At 45.0% G+C, this 18,012-nt stretch overlaps 1 long non-coding RNA gene across 5 annotated transcripts; it reads right to left on the bottom strand.

Annotated features, from left to right (window-relative positions):
• Window positions 1-4,991: 4,991 nt before the first annotated feature.
• On the bottom strand, window positions 4,992-17,787 carry LOC127929154 (uncharacterized). Of its 5 annotated transcripts, XR_008133464.1 has the most exons (4): window positions 17,509-17,787; window positions 13,905-14,109; window positions 12,731-13,863; window positions 4,992-5,430 (listed from the first exon to the last, which is right to left on the bottom strand). It is a non-coding gene; the product is annotated as an uncharacterized LOC127929154 (long non-coding RNA). The 5 variants fall into 5 exon arrangements; XR_008133460.1 differs by having other exon boundaries at window positions 4,992-5,307; window positions 12,731-14,109; XR_008133459.1 differs by having other exon boundaries at window positions 12,731-14,109.
• Between the last annotated feature and the right edge of the window lie 225 nt (window positions 17,788-18,012).

An 18,012-nucleotide genomic window follows, 5' to 3' on the forward strand; every position in this document is an offset into this window, starting at 1 on the left:
GTGGGGGCTTAAAGCTCTCATATGCTCCATCTACGTAAATATTGTGGGACCTTAACAGCAGGCAATTCCTTTCCCAACGTTTTACACTACTTCATATTGTTTGCCGGTTTCTAAGTGTTTTCTCAGCCTCTCTGGTATAAATAGTGTGGCAGACTTATGTTATTTCTTTCCCCTGTTTATTTTGGTTAGTGTAGAAATGCAACGTGTCTGTGTGGAGAGTGTTGTATAGGGCTGGGCTGTGTTGGAGCTGTGGTTCTGATGGAGCTGTGGTTCTGATGGATGTCCAGACTGAATGCAATGTTCCAGAGGAGGGACTGTAGACTGACTCGAGACTCCAGTCCTGTACTGGTCTGGACCTAGTAAACACAGTAAAGAGGAGAAGGAAACTGGTCTGGACCTAGTAAACACAGTAAAGAGGAGAAGGAAACTGGTCTGGACCTAGTAAACACAGTAAAGAGGAGAAGGAAACAGGTCTGGACCTAGTAAACACAGTAAAGAGGAGAAGGAAACTGGTCTGGACCTAGTAAACACAGTAAAGAGGAGAAGGAAACTGGTCTGGACCTAGTAAACACAGTACAGAGGAGAAGGAAATTGGTCTGGACCTAGTAAACATAGTAAAGAGGAGAAGGAAACTGGTCTGGACCTAGTAAACACAGTAAAGAGGAGAAGGAAACTGGTCTGGACCTAGTAAACACAGTACAGAGGAGAAGGAAATTGGTCTGGACCTAGTAAACACAGTAAACTGGAGAAGGAAACTGGTCTGGGCCTAGTAAACACAGTACAGAGGAGAAGGAAACTGGTCTGGACCTAGTAAACACAGTACAGAGGAGAAGGAAACTGGTCTGGACCAAGTAAACACAGTAAAGAGGAGAAGGAGACTCCAGCCCTGTACTGGTATGGACCTAGTAAACACAGTAAAGAGGAGAAGGAGACTCCAGTCCTGTACTGGTCTGGACCTAGTAAACACAGTAAAGAGGAGAAGGAGACTGGTCTGGACCTAGTAAACACAGTAAAGAGGAGAAGGAAACTGGTCTGGACCTAGTAAACATAGTACAGAGGAGAAGGAAACTGGTCTGGGCCTAGTAAACATAATAAAGAGGAAAAGGAAACTGGTCTGGGCCTAGTAAACACAGTAAAGAGGAGAAGGAAACTGGTCTGGACCAAGTAAACACAGTAAAGAGGAGAAGGAAACTGGTCTGGACCTTCTTAAACATAGTAAAGAGGAGAAGGAGACTTCAGTCCTGTACTGGTCTGGACCTAGTATACACAGTAAAGAGGAGAAGGAAACTGGTCTGGGCCTAGTAAACACAGTAAAGAGGAGAAGGAGACTCCAGGTCTGGTCTGGACCTTGTAAAGAGGAGAAGGAGACTCCAGTCCTGTACTGGTCTGGGCCTAGTAAACACAGTAAAGAGGAGAAGGAGACTCCAGCCCTGTACTGGTCTGGACCTAGTAAACACAGTAAAGAGGAGAAGGAGACTGGTCTGGACCTAGTAAACACAGTAAAGAGGAGAAGGAAACTGGTCTGGGCCTAGTAAACACAGTAAAGAGGAGAAGGAAACTGGTCTGTTGCCTAGTAAACACAGTAAAGAGGAGAAGGAAACTGGTCTGGGTCTAGTAAACACAGTAAAGAGGAGAAGGAAACTGGTCTGGACCTAGTAAACACAGTAAAGAGGAGAAGGAAACTGGTCTGGACCTAGTAAACACAGTACAGAGGAGAAGGAGACTCCAGCCCTGTACTGGTCTGGACCTAGTAAACACAGTAAACTGGAGAAGGAAACTGGTCTGGACCTAGTAAACATAGTAAAGAGGAGAAGGAAACTGGTCTGGGCCTAGTAAACACAGTAAAGAGGAGAAGGAAACTGGTCTGGGCCTAGTAAACACAGTAAAGAGGAGAAGGAAACTGGTCTGGGCCTAGTAAACACAGTAAAGAGGAGAAGGAAACTGGTCTGGACCTTCTTAAACATAGTAAAGAGGAGAAGGAGACTTCAGTCCTGTACTGGTCTGGACCTAGTATACACAGTAAAGAGGAGAAGGAAACTGGTCTGGGCCTAGTAAACACAGTAAAGAGGAGAAGGAGACTCCAGCCCCGTACTGGTCTGGACCTTGTAAACACAGTAAAGAGGAGAAGGAGACTCCAGTCCTGTACTGGTCTGGGCCTAGTAAACACAGTAAAGAGGAGAAGGAGACTCCAGCCCTGTACTGGTCTGGACCTAGTAAACACAGTAAAGAGGAGAAGGAGACTGGTCTGGACCTAGTAAACACAGTAAAGAGGAGAAGGAAACTGGTCTGGGCCTAGTAAACACAGTAAAGAGGAGAAGGAAACTGGTCTGTTGCCTAGTAAACACAGTAAAGAGGAGAAGGAAACAGGTCTGGACCTAGTAAACACAGTAAAGAGGAGAAGGAAACTGGTCTGGACCTAGTAAACACAGTAAAGAGGAGAAGGAAACTGGTCTGGACCTAGTAAACACAGTACAGAGGAGAAGGAAATTGGTCTGGACCTAGTAAACATAGTAAAGAGGAGAAGGAAACTGGTCTGGACCTAGTAAACACAGTAAAGAGGAGAAGGAAACTGGTCTGGACCTAGTAAACACAGTACAGAGGAGAAGGAAATTGGTCTGGACCTAGTAAACACAGTAAACTGGAGAAGGAAACTGGTCTGGGCCTAGTAAACACAGTACAGAGGAGAAGGAAACTGGTCTGGACCTAGTAAACACAGTACAGAGGAGAAGGAAACTGGTCTGGACCAAGGAAACACAGTAAAGAGGAGAAGGAGACTCCAGCCCTGTACTGGTATGGACCTAGTAAACACAGTAAAGAGGAGAAGGAGACTCCAGTCCTGTACTGGTCTGGACCTAGTAAACACAGTAAAGAGGAGAAGGAGACTGGTCTGGACCTAGTAAACACAGTAAAGAGGAGAAGGAAACTGGTCTGGACCTAGTAAACATAGTACAGAGGAGAAGGAAACTGGTCTGGGCCTAGTAAACATAATAAAGAGGAAAAGGAAACTGGTCTGGGCCTAGTAAACACAGTAAAGAGGAGAAGGAAACTGGTCTGGACCAAGTAAACACAGTAAAGAGGAGAAGGAGACTCCAGCCCTGTACTGGTCTGGACCTAGTAAACACAGTAAACTGGAGAAGGAAACTGGTCTGGACCTAGTAAACATAGTAAAGAGGAGAAGGAAACTGGTCTGGGCCTAGTAAACACAGTAAAGAGGAGAAGGAAACTGGTCTGGGCCTAGTAAACACATTAAAGAGGAGAAGGAAACTGGTCTGGGCCTAGTAAACACAGTAAAGAGGAGAAGGAAACTGGTCTGGACCTTCTTAAACATAGTAAAGAGGAGAAGGAGACTTCAGTCCTGTACTGGTCTGGACCTAGTATACACAGTAAAGAGGAGAAGGAAACTGGTCTGGGCCTAGTAAACACAGTAAAGAGGAGAAGGAGACTCCAGCCCCGTACTGGTCTGGACCTTGTAAACACAGTAAAGAGGAGAAGGAGACTCCAGTCCTGTACTGGTCTGGGCCTAGTAAACACAGTAAAGAGGAGAAGGAGACTCCAGCCCTGTACTGGTCTGGACCTAGTAAACACAGTAAAGAGGAGAAGGAGACTGGTCTGGACCTAGTAAACACAGTAAAGAGGAGAAGGAAACTGGTCTGGGCCTAGTAAACACAGTAAAGAGGAGAAGGAAACTGGTCTGTTGCCTAGTAAACACAGTAAAGAGGAGAAGGAAACTGGTCTGGGTCTAGTAAACACAGTGAAGAGGAGAAGGAGACTCCAGTCCTGTACTGGTCTGGACCTAGTAAACACAGTAAACTGGAGAAGGAAACTGGTCTGGACCTAGTAAACATAGTAAAGAGGAGAAGGAAACTGGTCTGGACCTTGTAAACACAGTAAAGAGGAGAAGGAGACTCCAGCCCTGTACTGGTCTGGACCTAGTAAACACAGTAAAGAGGAGAAGGAGACTGGTCTGGACCTAGTAAACACAGTAAAGAGGAGAAGGAAACTGGTCTGGGCCTAGTAAACACAGTAAAGAGGAGAAGGAAACTGGTCTGGGCCTAGTAAACACAGTAAAGAGGAGAAGGAAACTGGTCTGGGCCTAGTAAACACAGTAAAGAGGAGAAGGAAACTGGTCTGGACCTAGTAAACACAGTAAAGAGGAGAAGGAAACTGGTCTGGACCAAGTAAACATAGTAAAGAGGAGAAGGAAACTGGTCTGGGCCTAGTAAACATAGTAAAGAGGAGAAGGAAACTGGTCTGGGCCTAGTAAACACAGTAAAGAGGAGAAGGAAACTGGTCTGGGCCTAGTAAACATAGTAAAGAGGAGAAGGAAACTGGTCTGGACCAAGTAAACACAGTAAAGAGGAGAAGGAAATTGGTCTGGACCAAGTAAACATAGTAAAGAGGAGAAGGAAACTGGTCTGGGCCTAGTAAACACAGTAAAGAGGAGAAGGAGACTGGTCTGGACCTAGTAAACACAGTAAAGAGGAGAAGGAAACTGGTCTGGACCTAGTAAACACAGTAAAGAGGAGAAGGAAACTGGTCTGGGCCTAGTAAACACAGTAAAGAGGAGAAGGAAACTGGTCTGGACCTTCTTAAACATAGTAAAGAGGAGAAGGAGACTTCAGTCCTGTACTGGTCTGGACCTAGTATACACAGTAAAGAGGAGAAGGAAACTGGTCTGGGCCTAGTAAACACAGTAAAGAGGAGAAGGAGACTCCAGCCCCGTACTGGTCTGGACCTTGTAAACACAGTAAAGAGGAGAAGGAGACTCCAGTCCTGTACTGGTCTGGGCCTAGTAAACACAGTAAAGAGGAGAAGGAGACTCCAGCCCTGTACTGGTCTGGACCTAGTAAACACAGTAAAGAGGAGAAGGAAACTGGTCTGGGCCTAGTAAACATAGTAAAGAGGAGAAGGAAACTGGTCTGGACCTAGTAAACACAGTAAAGAGGAGAAGGAAACTGGTCTGGGCCTAGTAAACACAGTAAAGAGGAGAAGGAAACTGGTCTGGGTCTAGTAAACACAGTGAAGAGGAGAAGGAGACTCCAGTCCTGTACTGGTCTGGACCTAGTAAACACAGTAAACTGGAGAAGGAAACTGGTCTGGACCTAGTAAACATAGTAAAGAGGAGAAGGAAACTGGTCTGGACCTTGTAAACGTAGTAAAGAGGAGAAGGAAACTGGTCTGGACCTAGTAAACGTAGTAAAGAGGAGAAGGAAACTGATCTGGGCCTAGTAAACGTAGTAAAGAGGAGAAGGAAACTGGTCTGGGCCTAGTAAACACAGTAAAGAGGAGAAGGAAACTGGTCTAGGCCTAGTAAACACAGTAAAGAGGAGAAGGAAACTGGTCTGGACCTAGTAAACATAGTAAAGAGGAGAAGGAAACTGGTCTGGGCCTAGTAAACACAGTAAAGAGGAGAAGGAAACTGGTCTAGGCCTAGTAAACACAGTAAAGAGGAGAAGGAAACTGGTCTGGACCTAGTAAACATAGTAAAGAGGAGAAGGAAACTGATCTGGGCCTAGTAAACGTAGTAAAGAGGAGAAGGAAACTGGTCTGGGCCTAGTAAACACAGTAAAGAGGAGAAGGAAACTGGTCTAGGCCTAGTAAACACAGTAAAGAGGAGAAGGAAACTGGTCTGGACCTAGTAAACACAGTAAAGAGGAGAAGGAGACTCCAGCCCTGTACTGTTCTGGACCTAGTAAACACAGTAAAGAGGAGAAGGAAACTGGTCTGGGCCTAGTAAACACAGTAAAGAGGAGAAGGAGACTGGTCTGGGCCTAGTAAACACAGTAAAGAGGAGAAGGAGACTGGTCTGGACCTAGTAAACACAGTAAAGAGTAGAAGGAAACTGGTCTGGGCCTAGTAAACACAGTAAAGAGGAGAAGGAGACTGGTCTGGACCTAGTAAACACAGTAAAGAGGAGAAGGAAACTGGTCTGGGCCTAGTAAACACAGTAAAGATGAGAAGGAAACTGGTCTGGACCTAGTAATCATAGTACAGAGGAGAAGGAAACTGGTCTGGGCCTAGTAAACACAGTAAAGAGGAGAAGGAAACTGGTCTGGACCTAGTAAACATAGTACAGAGGAGAAGGAAACTGGTCTGGGCCTAGTAAACATAGTAAGAGGAGAAGGAAACTGGTCTGGACCTAGTAAACACAGTAAAGAGGAGAAGGAAACTCCAGCCCTGTACTGGTCTGGACCTAGTAAACACAGTAAAGAGGAGAAGGAAACTGGTCTGGACCTAGTAAACACAGTAAAGAGGAGAAGGAAACTGGTCTGGACCTAGTAAACACAGTAAAGAGGAGAAGGAGACTGGTCTGGACCTAGTAAACACAGTAAAGAGGAGAAGGAAACTGGTCTGGACCTAGTAAACACAGTAAAGAGGATAAGGAAACTGGTCTGGACCTAGTAAACATGGTACAGAGGAGAAGGAAACTGGTTTGGGTCTAGTAAACACAGTAAAGAGGGGAAGGAAACTGGTCTGGGCCTAGTAAACACAGTAAAGAGGAGAAGGAAACTGGTCTGGACCTAGTAAACACAGTAAAGAGGAGAAGGAAACTGGTCTGGGCCTAGTAAACACAGTAAAGAGGAGAAGGAAACTGGTCTGGACCTAGTAAACATAGTAAAGAGGAGAAGGAAACTGGTCTGGACCTAGTAAACATAGTAAAAAGGAGAAGGAAACTGGTCTGGGCCTAGTAAACATAGTAAAAAGGAGAAGGAAACTGGTCTGGACCTAGTAAACACAGTAAAGAGGAGAAGGAAACTGGTCTGGACCTAGTAAACACAGTAAAGAGGAGAAGGAAACTGGTCTGGACCTAGTAAACATAGTAAAGAGGAGAAGGAAACTGGTCTGGGCCTAGTAAACATAGTAAAGAGGAGAAGGAAACTGGTCTGGACCTAGTAAACACAGTAAAGAGGAGAAGGAAACTGGTCTGGACCTAGTAAACACAGTAAAGAGGAGAAGGAAACTGGTCTGGGCCTAGTAAACACAGTAAAGAGGAGAAGGAAACTGGTCTGGGCCTAGTAAACGTAGTAAAGAGGAGAAGAAAACAGTAAAGAGGAGAAGGAAACTGGTCTGGACCTAGTAAACGTAGTAAAGAGGAGAAGGAAACTGGTCTGGACCTAGTAAACGTAGTAAAGAGGAGAAGGAAACTGGTCTGGGCCTAGTAAACACAGTAAAGAGGAGAAGGAAACTGGTCTGGGCCTAGTAAACACAGTAAAGAGGAGAAGGAAACTGGTCTGGGCCTAGTAAACACAGTAAAGAGGAGAAGGAAACTGGTCTGGACCTAGTAAACATAGTAAAGAGGAGAAGGAGACTCCAGCCCTGTACTGTTCTGGACCTAGTAAACACAGTAAAGAGGAGAAGGAAACTGGTCTGGACCTAGTAAACATAGTAAAGAGGAGAAGGAAACTGGTCTGGGTCTAGTAAACACAGTAAAGAGGAGAAGGAAACTGGTCTGGGCCTAGTAAACACAGTAAAGAGGAGAAGGAAACTGGTCTGGACCTAGTAAACACAGTAAAGAGGAGAAGGAAATTCCAGCCCCGTACTGGTCTGGACCTAGTAAACACAGTAAAGAGGAGAAGGAAACTGGTCTGGACCTAGTAAACACAGTAAAGAGGAGAAGGAAACTGGTCTGGACCTAGTAAACACAGTAAAGAGGAGAAGGAAACTGGTCTGGACCTAGTAAACATAGTAAAAAGGAGAAGGAAACTGGTCTGGGCCTAGTAAACACAGTAAAGAGGAGAAGGAAACTGGTCTGGACCTAGTAAACATAGTAAAGAGGAGAAGGAAATTCCAGCCCTGTACTGGTCTGGACCTAGTAAACACAGTAAAGAGGAGAAGGAAACTGGTCTGGACCTAGTAAACACAGTAAAGAGGAGAAGGAAACTGGTCTGGACCTAGTAAACACAGTAAAGAGGAGAAGGAAACTGGTCTGGACCTAGTAAACACAGTAAAGAGGAGAAGGAAACTGGTCTGGACCTAGTAAACACAGTAAAGAGGAGAAGGAAACTGGTCTGGACCTAGTAAACACAGTAAAGAGGAGAAGGAAACTGGTCTGGACCTAGTAAACACAGTAAAGAGGAGAAGGAAACTGGTCTGGGCCTTGTAAACACAGTAAAGAGGAGAAGGAAACTGGTCTGGGCCTAGTAAAGAGGAGAACAAACAGTACAGTAAAGAGGAGAAGGAAACTGGTCTGGACCAGTAAACATAGTAAAGAGGAGAAGGAAACTGGTCTGGGCCTAGTAAACACAGTAAAGAGGAGAAGGAAACTGGTCTGGGCCTAGTAAACACAGTAAAGAGGAGAAGGAAACTGGTCTGGGCCTAGTAAACACAGTAAAGAGGAGAAGCAAACTGGTCTGGGCCTAGTAAACATAGTAAAGAGGAGAAGCAAACTGGTCTGGACCTAGTAAACACAGTAAAGAGGAGAAGGAAACTGGTCTGGACCTAGTAAACATAGTAAAGAGGAGAAGGAAACTGGTCTGGGCCTAGTAAACACAGTAAAGGAAGAAGGAAACTGGTCTGGGCCTAGTAAACACAGTAAAGAGGAGAAGGAAACTGGTCTGGACCTAGTAAACACAGTAAAGAGGAGAAGGAGACTCCAGCCCTGTACTGGTCTGGACCTAGTAAACACAGTAAACAGGCGAAGGAATCTGGTCACCTAGTAAACATAGTAAAGGAGAAGGAAACTGGTCTGGGCCTAGTAAACACAGTAAAGAGGAGAAGGAGACTGGTCTGGACCTAGTAAACACAGTAAAGAGGAGAAGGAAACTGGTCTGGGCCTAGTAAAGATAGTACAGAGGAGAAGGAAACTGGTCTGGGTCTAGTAAACACAGTAAAGAGGAGAAGGAAACTGGTCTGGACCTAGTAAACACAGTAAAGAGGAGAAGGAGACTCCAGCCCTGTACTGGTCTGGACCTAGTAAACACAGTAAAGAGGAGAAGGAGACTGGTCTGGACCTAGTAAACACAGTAAAGAGGATAAGGAAACTGGTCTGGACCTAGTAAAACAGTAAAGAGGAGAAGGAAACTGGTCTGGTCTAGTAAACACAGTAAAGAGGAGAAGGAAACTGGTCTAGGCCTAGTAAACACAGTAAAGAGGAGAAGGAAACTGGTCTGGACCTAGTAAACATAGTAAAGAGGAGAAGGAAACTGATCTGGGCCTAGTAAACGTAGTAAAGAGGAGAAGGAAACTGGTCTGGGCCTAGTAAACACAGTAAAGAGGAGAAGGAAACTGGTCTAGGCCTAGTAAACACAGTAAAGAGGAGAAGGAAACTGGTCTGGACCTAGTAAACACAGTAAAGAGGAGAAGGAGACTCCAGCCCTGTACTGTTCTGGACCTAGTAAACACAGTAAAGAGGAGAAGGAAACTGGTCTGGACCTAGTAAACACAGTAAAGAGGAGAAGGAGACTGGTCTGGGCCTAGTAAACACAGTAAAGAGGAGAAGGAAACTGGTCTGGACCTAGTAAACACAGTAAAGAGGAGAAGGAAACTGGTCTGGGCCTAGTAAACACAGTAAAGATGAGAAGGAGACTGGTCTGGACCTAGTAAACACAGTAAAGAGGAGAAGGAAACTGGTCTGGGCCTAGTAAACACAGTAAAGAGGAGAAGGAAACTGGTCTGGACCTAGTAATCATAGTACAGAGGAGAAGGAAACTGGTCTGGGCCTAGTAAACACAGTAAAGAGGAGAAGGAAACTGGTCTGGACCTAGTAAACATAGTACAGAGGAGAAGGAAACTGGTCTGGACCTAGTAAACATAGTAAGAGGAGAAGGAAACTGGTCTGGGTCTAGTAAACACAGTAAAGAGGAGAAGGAAACTCCAGCCCTGTACTGGTCTGGACCTAGTAAACACAGTAAAGAGGAGAAGGAGACTGGTCTGGACCTAGTAAACACAGTAAAGAGGAGAAGGAAACTGGTCTGGACCTAGTAAACACAGTAAAGAGGAGAAGGAGACTGGTCTGGACCTAGTAAACACAGTAAAGAGGAGAAGGAAACTGGTCTGGACCTAGTAAACACAGTAAAGAGGAGAAGGAAACTGGTCTGGACCTAGTAAACATGGTACAGAGGAGAAGGAAACTGGTCTGGGACCTAGTAAACACAGTAAAGAGAGGAAGGAAACTGGTCTGGGCCTAGTAAACACAGTAAAGAGGAGAAGGAAACTGGTCTGGACCTAGTAAACATAGTAAAGAGGAGAAGGAAACTGGTCTGGACCTAGTAAACACAGTAAAGAGGAGAAGGAAACTGGTCTGGACCTAGTAAACACAGTAAAGAGGAGAAGGAAACTGGTCTGGGCCTAGTAAACGTAGTAAAGAGGAGAAGGAAACTGGTCTGGGCCTAGTAAACACAGTAAAGAGGAGAAGGAAACTGGTCTGGACCTAGTAAACATAGTAAAGAGGAGAAGGAAACTGGTCTGGACCTAGTAAACACAGTAAAGAGGAGAAGGAAACTGGTCTGGACCTAGTAAACGTAGTAAAGAGGAGAAGGAAACTGGTCTGGGCCTATTAAACGTAGTAAACCTAGTAAACGTAGTAAAGAGGAGAAGGAAACTGGTCTGGACCTAGTAAACGTAGTAAAGAGGAGAAGGAAACTGGTCTGGACCTAGTAAACACAGTAAAGAGGAGAAGGAAACTGGTCTGGGCCTAGTAAACACAGTAAAGAGGAGAAGGAAACTGGTCTGGGCCTAGTAAACACAGTAAAGAGGAGAAGGAAACTGGTCTAGGCCTAGTAAACACAGTAAAGAGGAGAAGGAAACTGGTCTGGACCTAGTAAACACAGTAAAGAGGAGAAGGAGACTCCAGCCCTGGTCTGGACCTAGTAAACACAGTAAAGAGGAGAAGGAAACTGGTCTGGACCTAGTAAACATAGTAAAGAGGAGAAGGAAACTGGTCTGGGCCTAGTAAACACAGTAAAGAGGAGAAGGAAACTGGTCTGGGCCTAGTAAACACAGTAAAGAGGAGAAGGAAACTGGTCTGGGCCTAGTAAACACAGTAAAGAGGAGAAGGAGATTCCAGCCCCGTACTGGTCTGGACCTAGTAAACACAGTAAAGAGGAAAAGGAAATTGGTCTGGACCTAGTAAACACAGTAAAGAGGAGAAGGAAACTGGTCTGGACCTAGTAAACACAGTAAAGAGGAGAAGGAAACTGGTCTGGGCCTAGTAAACACAGTAAAGAGGAGAAGGAAACTGGTCTGGGCCTAGTAAACACAGTAAAGAGGAGAAGGAAACTGGTCTGGGCCTAGTAAACACAGTAAAGAGGGGAAGGAAATTCCAGCCCCGTACTGGTCTGGACCTAGTAAACACAGTAAAGAGGAGAAGGAAACTGGTCTGGACCTAGTAAACACAGTAAAGAGGAGAAGGAAACTGGTCTGGACCTAGTAAACACAGTAAAGAGGAGAAGGAAATTGGTCTGGACCTAGTAAACACAGTAAAGGAGAAGGAAACTGGTCTGGACCTAGTAAACACAGTAAAGAGGAGAAGGAAACTGGTCTGGACCTAGTAAACACAGTAAAGAGGAGAAGGAGACTGGTCTGGACCTAGTAAACACAGTAAAGAGGAGAAGCAAACTGGTCTGGGCCTAGTAAACACAGTAAAGAGGAGAAGCAAACTGGTCTGGGCCTAGTAAACACAGTAAAGAGGAGAAGGAAACTGGTCTGGGCCTAGTAAACACAGTAAAGAGGAGAAGGAAACTGGTCTGGACCTAGTAAACATAGTAAAGAGGAGAAGGAAACTGGTCTGGGCCTAGTAAACACAGTAAAGGAGAAGGAAACTGGTCTGGGACCTAGTAAACACAGTAAAGAGGAGAAGGAAACTGGTCTGGGCCTAGTAAACACAGTAAAGAGGAGAAGGAAACTGGTCTGGCCTAGTAAACATAGTAAAGAGGAGAAGCAAACTGGTCTGGGCCTAGTAAACACAGTAAAGAGGAGAAGGAAACTGGTCTGGACCTAGTAAACATAGTAAAGAGGAGAAGGAAACTGGTCTGGCCTAGTAAACACAGTAAAGGGAAGAAGGAAACTGGTCTGGGCCTAGTAAACACAGTAAAGAGGAGAAGGAAACTGGTCTGGGGTAAACACAGTAAAGAGGAGAAGGAGACTAAACTGGTCTGGACCTAGTAAACACAGTAAACAGGAGAAGGAAACTGGTCTGGACCTAGTAAACATAGTAAAGAGGAGAAGGAAACTGGTCTGGACCTAGTAAACACAGTAAAGAGGAGAAGGAAACTGGTCTGGACCTAGTAAACACAGTAAAGAGGAGAAGGAAACTGGTCTGGGCCTAGTAAAGATAGTACAGAGGAGAAGGAAACTGGTCTGGGCCTAGTAAACACAGTAAAGAGGAGACGGAAACTGGTCTGGACCTAGTAAACACAGTAAAGAGGAGAAGAGAAACTGGTCTGGACCTAGTAAACACAGTAAAGAGGAGAAGGAGACTGGTCTGGACCTAGTAAACACAGTAAAGAGGAGAAGGAAACTGGTCTGGGCCTAGTAAACATGGTAGTAAAGAGGAGAAGGAAACTGGTCTGGGCCTAGTAAACACAGTAAAGAGGAGAAGGAAACTGGTCTAGGCCTAGTAAACACAGTAAAGAGGAGAAGGAAACTGGTCTGGACCTAGTAAACACAGTAAAGAGGAGAAGGAAACTGGTCTGGACCTAGTAAACGTAGTAAAGAGGAGAAGGAAACTGGTCTGGGCCTAGTAAACACAGTAAAGAGGAGAAGGAGACTCCAGCCCTGTACTGTTCTGGACCTAGTAAACACAGTAAAGAGGAGAAGGAAACTGGTCTGGACCTAGTAAACACAGTAAAGAGGAGAAGGAGACTCCAGCCCTGTACTGTTCTGGACCTAGTAAACACAGTAAAGAGGAGAAGGAAACTGGTCTGGGCCTAGTAAACACAGTAAAGAGGAGAAGGAGACTGGTCTGGGCCTAGTAAACACAGTAAAGAGGAGAAGGAGACTGGTCTGGACCTAGTAAACACAGTAAAGAGTAGAAGGAAACTGGTCTGGGCCTAGTAAACACAGTAAAGATGAGAAGGAGACTGGTCTGGACCTAGTAAACACAGTAAAGAGTAGAAGGAAACTGGTCTGGGCCTAGTAAACACAGTAAAGATGAGAAGGAAACTGGTCTGGACCTAGTAATCATAGTACAGAGGAGAAGGAAACTGGTCTGGGCCTAGTAAACACAGTAAAGAGGAGAAGGAAACTGGTCTGGACCTAGTAAACATAGTACAGAGGAGAAGGAAACTGGTCTGGGCCTAGTAAACATAGTACAGAGGAGAAGGAAACTGGTCTGGGTCTAGTAAACACAGTAAAGAGGAGACGGAAACTCCAGCCCTGTACTGGTCTGGACCTAGTAAACACAGTAAAGAGGAGAAGGAGACTGGTCTGGACCTAGTAAACACAGTAAAGAGGAGAAGGAAACTGGTCTGGACCTAGTAAACACAGTAAAGAGGAGAAGGAGACTGGTCTGGACCTAGTAAACACAGTAAAGAGGAGAAGGAAACTGGTCTGGACCTAGTAAACACAGTAAAGAGGATAAGGAAACTGGTCTGGACCTAGTAAACATGGTACAGAGGAGAAGGAAACTGGTTTGGGTCTAGTAAACACAGTAAAGAGGAGAAGGAAACTGGTCTGGGCCTAGTAAACACAGTAAAGAGGAGAAGGAAACTGGTCTGGACCTAGTAAACATAGTAAAGAGGAGAAGGAAACTGGTCTGGGCCTAGTAAACACAGTAAAGAGGAGAAGGAAACTGGTCTGGACCTAGTAAACGTAGTAAAGAGGAGAAGGAAACTGGTCTGGGCCTAGTAAACGTAGTAAAGAGGAGAAGGAAACTGGTCTGGGCCTAGTAAACGTAGTAAAGAGGAGAAGGAAACTGGTCTGGACCTAGTAAACATAGTAAAGAGGAGAAGGAAACTGGTCTGGACCTAGTAAACGTAGTAAAGAGGAGAAGGAAACTGGTCTGGACCTAGTAAACGTAGTAAAGAGGAGAAGGAAACTGGTCTGGACCTAGTAAACGTAGTAAAGAGGAGAAGGAAACTGGTCTGGACCTAGTAAACGTAGTAAAGAGGAGAAGGAAACTGGTCTGGACCTAGTAAACGTAGTAAAGAGGAGAAGGAAACTGGTCTGGGCCTAGTAAACACAGTAAAGAGGAGAAGGAAACTGGTCTGGGCCTAGTAAACACAGTAAAGAGGAGAAGGAAACTGGTCTGGAAACTGGTCTGGACCTAGTAAACATAGTAAAGAGGAGAAGGAACTAGCCCTGGTTCTGGACCTAGTAAACACAGTAAAGAGGAGAAGGAAACTGGTCTGGGCCTAGTAAACACAGTAAAGAGGAGAAGGAAACTGGTCTGGGCCTAGTAAACACAGTAAAGAGGAGAAGGAAACTGGTCTGGGCCTAGTAAACACAGTAAAGAGGAGAAGGAAACTGGTCTGGACCTAGTAAACATAGTAAAGAGGAGAAGGAAAACTGGTCCCTGTACTGTTCTGGACCTAGTAAACACAGTAAAGAGGAGAAGGAAACTGGTCTGGACCTAGTAAACATAGTAAAGAGGAGAAGGAAACTGGTCTGGGTCTAGTAAACACAGTAAGAGGAGAAGGAAACTGGTCTGGGCCTAGTAAACACAGTAAAGAGGAGAAGGAAACTGGTCTGGACCTAGTAAACATAGTAAAGAGGAGAAGGAAATTCCAGCCCCGTACTGGTCTGGACCTAGTAAACACAGTAAAGAGGAGAAGGAAATTGGTCTGGACCTAGTAAACACAGTAAAGAGGAGAAGGAAACTGGTCTGGACCTAGTAAACACAGTAAAGAGGAGAAGGAAACTGGTCTGGACCTAGTAAACACAGTAAAGAGGAGAAGGAAACTGGTCTGGACCTAGTAAACACAGTAAAGAGGAGAAGGAAACTGGTCTGGACCTAGTAAAAAGTAAAGAGGAGAAGGAAACTGGTCTGGACCTAGTAAACACAGTAAAAGAGGAGAAGGAGACTCCAGCCCTACTGGTCTGGGCCTAGTAAACACAGTAAAGAGGAGAAGGAAATTGGTCTGGACCTAGTAAAAAGTAAAGAGGAGAAGGAAACTGGTCTGGACCTAGTAAACACAGTAAAGAGGAGAAGGAAACTGGTCTGGACCTAGTAAACACAGTAAAGAGGAGAAGGAAATTGGTCTGGACCTAGTAAACACAGTAAAGAGGAGAAGGAAACTGGTCTGGACTGGTCTGGACCTAGTAAACACAGTAAAGAGGAGAAGGAAACTGGTCTGGACCTAGTAAACACAGTAAAGAGGAGAAGGACTGGTCTGGACCTAGTAAACACAGTAAAGAGGAGAAGCAAACTGGTCTGGACCTAGTAAACACAGTAAAGAGGAGAAGGAAACTGGTCTGGGCCTAGTAAACATAGTAAAGAGGAGAAGCAAACTGGTCTGGGCCTAGTAAACACAGTAAAGAGGAGAAGGAAACTGGTCTGGACCTAGTAAACACAGTAAAGAGGAGAAGGAGACTGGTCTGGACCTAGTAAACACAGTAAAGAGGAGAAGGAAATTGGTCTGGACCTAGTAAACACAGTAAAGAGGAGAAGGAAAAGTAAACACAGTAAAGAGAGGAGAAGGAGACTGGTCTGGACCTAGTAAACACAGTAAAGAGGAGAAGGAAATTGGTCTGGACCTAGTAAACACAGTAAAGAGGAGAAGGAAATTGGTCTGGACCTAGTAAACACAGTAAAGAGGAGAAGGAGACTCCAGCCCTGTACTGGTCTGGACCTAGTAAACACAGTAAAGAGGAGAAGGAAATTGGTCTGGACAGTAAAGAGGAGAAGGAAATTGGTCTGGACCTAGTAAACACAGTAAAGAGGAGAAGGAGACTGGTCTGGACCTAAACACAGTAAATTGGTCACCAGTAAACACAGTAAAGAGGAGAAGGAAACTGGTCTGGACCTAGTAAACACAGTAAAGAGGAGAAGGAGACTGGTCTGGACCTAGTAAACACAGTAAAGAGGAGAAGGAGACTGGTCTGGACCTAGTAAACACAGTAAAGAGGAGAAGCAAACTGGTCTGGACCTAGTAAACACAGTAAAGAGGAGAAGCAAACTGGTCTGGGCCTAGTAAAACAGTAAAGAGGAGAAGCAAACTGGTCTGGGCCTAGTAAACACAGTAAAGAGGAGAAGGAAACTGGTCTGGACCAAGTAAACATAGTAAAGAGGAGAAGGAAACTGGTCTGGACCTAGTAAACACAGTAAAGAGGAGAAGGAAACTGGTCTGGACCTAGTAAACACAGTAAAGAGGAGAAGGAAAAGTAAACACAGGAGGAGAAGGAAACTGGTCTGGGCCTAGTAAACACAGTAAAGAGGAGAAGGAAACTGGTCTGGACCTAGTAAACATAGTAAAGAGGAGAAGGAAACTGGTCTGGACCTAGTAAACATAGTAAAGAGGAGAAGGAAACTGGTCTGGGCCTAGTAAACACAGTAAAGGGAAGAAGGAAACTGGTCTGGGCCTAGTAAACACAGTAAAGAGGAGAAGGAAACTGGTCTGGGCCTAGTAAACACAGTAAAGAGGAGAAGGAACTGGTCTGGGCCTAGTAAACATAGTAAAGAGGAGAAGCAAACTGGTCTGGACCTAGTAAACACAGTAAAGAGGAGAAGGAAATTGGTCTGGACCTAGTAAACACAGTAAAGAGGAGAAGGAAACTGGTCTGGGTCTAGTAAACACAGTAAAGAGGAGAAGGAAACTGGTCTGGGCCTAGTAAACACAGTAAAGAGGAGAAGGAAACTGGTCTGGGCCTAGTAAACACAGTAAAGAGGAGAAGCAAACTGGTCTGGGCCTAGTAAACATAGTAAAGAGGAGAAGCAAACTGGTCTGGGCCTAGTAAACACAGTAAAGAGGAGAAGGAAACTGGTCTGGACCAAGTAAACATAGTAAAGAGGAGAAGGAAACTGGTCTGGGCCTAGTAAACACAGTAAAGGGAAGAAGGAAACTGGTCTGGGCCTAGTAAACACAGTAAAGAGGAGAAGGAAACTGATCTGGGTCTAGTAAACACAGTAAAGAGGAGAAGGAGACTCCAGCCCTGTACTGGTCTGGACCTAGTAAACACAGTAAACAGGCGAAGGAATCTGGTCTGGACCTAGTAAACACATTAAAGAGGAGAAGGAGACTGGTCTGGACCTAGTAAACACAGTAAAGAGGAGAAGGAAACTGGTCTGGGCCTAGTAAAGATAGTACAGAGGAGAAGGAAACTGGTCTGGGTCTAGTAAACACAGTAAAGAGGAGACGGAAACTGGTCTGGACCAAGTAAACACAGTAAAGAGGAGAAGGAGACTCCAGCCCTGTACTGGTCTGGACCTAGTAAACACAGTAAAGAGGAGAAGGAGACTGGTCTGGACCTAGTAAACACAGTAAAGAGGATAAGGAAACTGGTCTGGACCTAGTAAACATGGTACAGAGGAGAAGGAAACTGGTCTGGGTCTAGTAAACACAGTAAAGAGGAGAAGGAAACTGGTCTGGGCCTAGTAAACACAGTAAAGAGGAGAAGGAAACTGGTCTGGACCTAGTAAACGTAGTAAAGAGGAGAAGGAAACTGGTCTGGGCCTAGTAAACGTAGTAAAGAGGAGAAGGAAACTGGTCTGGGCCTAGTAAACGTAGTAAAGAGGAGAAGGAAACTGGTCTGGACCTAGTAAACGTAGTAAAGAGGAGAAGGAAACTGGTCTGGACCTAGTAAACGTAGTAAAGAGGAGAAGGAAACTGGTCTGGGCCTAGTAAACACAGTAAAGAGGAGAAGGAAACTGGTCTGGGCCTAGTAAACACAGTAAAGAGGAGAAGGAAACTGGTCTGGACCTAGTAAACATAGTAAAGAGGAGAAAGAAACTGGTATGGGTCTAGTAAACACAGTAAAGAGGAGAAGGAAACTGGTCTGGGCCTAGTAAACACAGTAAAGAGGAGAAAGGAAACTGGTCTGGACCTAGTAAACACAGTAAAGAGGAGAAGGAAACTGGTCTGGACCTAGTAAACACAGTAAAGAGGAGAAGGAAACTGATCTGGGCCTAGTAAACAC

The sequence above is a fragment of the Oncorhynchus keta genome, unplaced genomic scaffold, assembly GCF_023373465.1.
Source record: "Oncorhynchus keta strain PuntledgeMale-10-30-2019 unplaced genomic scaffold, Oket_V2 Un_scaffold_5444_pilon_pilon, whole genome shotgun sequence".
Taxonomy (NCBI): Eukaryota; Metazoa; Chordata; class Actinopteri; order Salmoniformes; family Salmonidae; genus Oncorhynchus; species Oncorhynchus keta.